Below are 3,173 nucleotides of genomic sequence, written 5' to 3'. Positions count from 1 at the left end.
AGATGTCACAGTAGAGCGAACAGTCAATGGTAAATTCAAAACAGCGTCGACAGGAAAACAACACACACGAATCAAGTACTTAGCTACAGAAGCAATGATCCCTACACATAAAAACAAGCTGAATCAGGACACTATTTCAACGAGGCACGACACACTGCAGTAGCCAGTAACGACGAAGGCCAATAAGGAGCTGTACAGCGCATTTAAGGAGAATGGGTAAGCAAACGATTCACAGAGAAACACTTCCCTGACCGGGAATCGAACCCGGGCCGCAGCGGTGAAAGCGCCGAATCCTAACCACTAGACCACCAGGGAGACAGCAGCGCCACCTCACAGCTCTAATGTAAATTGCTTCCCTGCCCGGAAATCGAACCTGGGCCACGATCGTGAGAAGGCTTCCACCAATGTCATTGCTTGTATCCATTGCTCCCGATGCGGTCTCCTCTACATTGGGGAGACTGGAGACTCCTCGCAGTGTCAAGTCACAGCGCTTGAGGGAACATCTCCACGACACCCGCAGCAATCAACCCCATCACCCTCTGGCCCAACATTTCAACACCCCTCCCACTCTGCCGAGAACATGCAGGTCCTGGGCCTCCTCCATCGCCGCTCACTCCCCACCCGATGCCTGAAGGAAGCACGCCCACCTTTCGCCTCGGATAAATTCAACCCCAGGACATCAATGTTTACTTCACCAGTTTCCTCATTTCCCCTCCCCCCACCTTACCTCAGTTCCAACCTTCCAGCTCAGCGCTGTCCTCATGACCTGTCCTACCTGCCAATCTCCCTTCTCAACTGTTCGCTCCACCCTCCTCTCTGACCTGTCACCTCCATCCCCACCCCCATTCACCTATTGTACTCTTTGCTACCTTCGGCCCAGCACCCCCCAATTTATCTCGCCATCCCTGGAAGCGTCCTGCCTCTATTCCTGATGAAGGGCTTAAGCCCGAAATGTCGATTTTCCTGCTCCTCGGAAGCTGTCTGACCTGCTGTGCCTTTCCAGTACCACTCTGATCTAAACTCTGGTTTCCAGCATCTGCAGTCCCCACTTTTGCCTACCCAATAAACCCAGTGTGACGATTTCACATCAACAAACTGACACTAGCAGACACAACGTCTGCAGAAACCCTAGCCACATTACTTTACATTAAAGACATCTGTGAAATGATTTCCAGATAACTCAACCCTCTCAGCATTAAACAACGGCTAGTGAACCTTAAATACCCTATACAAACAACCCGCAAACGAATGTTATTTACAAAATACCATACAAGGAAATACATGAACTCTGCCGCACAGTTCTCTGTGGCAAGAAATGCTGGGATGAGATAAGGAAGATTTTTTCAGCCAAAACGAATCGGCACTAACTGGACAGCCATTTAAAATCAACGCTGTCAGGCCAGGATGGAAGACCAGAAGGGATAATCAGTTTTCTTATTTCCTGAAGATTTACAAAGCTGAGACTGGGTTTTGGCGTTTCTTCCCTTTCCACTCCCAGGAGCCGCAGTGGTTGGGGCGGTGAGTTGGGGAAAGTGAAATGTGCCCGTGAGCAGCGTGTGGGGCTCTTTCAGCTTCCCCTCCTCTGACAGCGCTGTGACGTGACTCTGATGTTCTCAGGGACACTTACTGACGCGAGACAGTGAAAAGAGTCTCGTTCCTGCAGATCAGGAATTCAAACCGTATGCCGGCTTCAGGACAATGAGAAAGATTAATTGGGGTGTGTGAAGAAGCTGTGAGCTGCATTTCAAACATGTAGGTGGAGTCACATGCGTCATCCATTGCGCCCCTGGCACTGTGCGGACCTGACGCCGCCATGCTGCAGAGTTCTGACGTTATACGGACATGCACAGCAATGGGAACTTTCACAAGGTGAACAGCCAAAGATAATCACCATCACTGCTTCCCTTCCATCGACCCAACTTTGTGAAGCAGTATCTTTCACTGGCAAATAAAACACCTTTGTCCTCAGGTGCCTGCCTCATTTCGACCACGACTTCACGCCCCTCACTGTTCTAGTCTCATTTCCAAACACTTGGCTCATATCCTCAAAAGCAGCTCTGGGGATATCTGCTTGTTCCACCCTGACAGGCAGTGGGTTGCAGATTCCCGATCAGTCCCAATGTGATTGAAATATTTAAACCCCTCCACTGATTTGCATCTTTAAAAATCCGTGAAACAATCTCCCTTTCTTTCTGACGACAGTTCTCAACTGTAGTCGGCAGGGTTCACACCTGCGTGGGGAACCCGCAATGGATTTCATGTCCATCGCATTCACCACTCTGCCCACCAATACAGAACCACACTGACAGCTTCATTTCGCAGGTCTCTCTGCCCGTGGAGCTGAGAAAGAGTAAATCATTGCAGAGTTTGTTTGAGTCCAATCACTTCACAGTTTTCGAAAGGGTTAAATATCTGCAAATGGCGATTCTGGGTGCTTCATCCCGAAAGATGAAATGGACGTTCAGTTAAAAGCAAAACCAGAAATTGCAGGAGCAACTCAGCAGGTCAGGCAGCATCTGTAGAAAGAGAATCAGAGACATTTCAGAACTTTTTTTACCTCATCCAGGAACATCCAAAACTACTGAGTTGCTCCAGCAGTTTCGCTTTCTGTCTCGGACTGTCAGCATCCGCATTCCTTTACGTTAGAAATTCAATCAATTCAGAAACCCCTTTGTGCTTCCTCAGTGGAAAAGATTTCCGTTTGGGAAACATTTTCCTGACACCATTAAAAACGCGCATCTTTGCAGCCAAGAAAGCAGTAGGAGCGTGAACAGCAAACGCCCCGTCTCCGGGTGGTCTGGAACCACCAACCTTCCGGTTAACAGCCGAACGCGCTGACCAATTGCGCCACAGAGACAGTTCCGCCCATCGCCCGCACAGTCTCGTTGAGGAAGCTACTATTCAATTAACAATTTAACCTTCCCGCCCAGAATTACCATTGTCTTCTATCAGTTCAAACACGGCGAATACTGCAGAAAGCCAACGGGTCGAGCTGCATCCGTGGAAAGGTAAACAGAGCCGACGTTTTGAGTGTGCTACCGTTTTTGTTCAGAACTCAGTGTTTTGCCTCTTCCCGAAGTTGGTCCAGGTCTGTATCTCAATTGGCAAACACATGGCAAGTGCAGTGCCGCAATGTGTTGTTATAGCCTTGGCTGTTTAAAAAAAAGCAGTGC

General features: G+C 49.0%; 1 non-coding gene across 1 annotated transcript; it reads right to left on the bottom strand.

The window, feature by feature from the left end:
* Positions 1 to 243: 243 nt before the first annotated feature.
* trnae-uuc (transfer RNA glutamic acid (anticodon UUC)) lies at positions 244 to 315 on the bottom strand. Its single transcript has one exon. It is a non-coding gene; the product is annotated as a tRNA-Glu (tRNA).
* Between the last annotated feature and the right edge of the window lie 2,858 nt (positions 316 to 3,173).

This window comes from Chiloscyllium plagiosum, unplaced genomic scaffold (genome assembly GCF_037043375.1).
Source record: "Chiloscyllium plagiosum isolate Xiang-an unplaced genomic scaffold, Cpla_swu_hap1 HiC_scaffold_27, whole genome shotgun sequence".
NCBI classification, from domain to species: Eukaryota; Metazoa; Chordata; class Chondrichthyes; order Orectolobiformes; family Hemiscylliidae; genus Chiloscyllium; species Chiloscyllium plagiosum.
The sequence above is the reverse complement of the archived record's forward strand: the minus strand, read 5'-3'. Positions and strand labels throughout refer to the sequence as shown.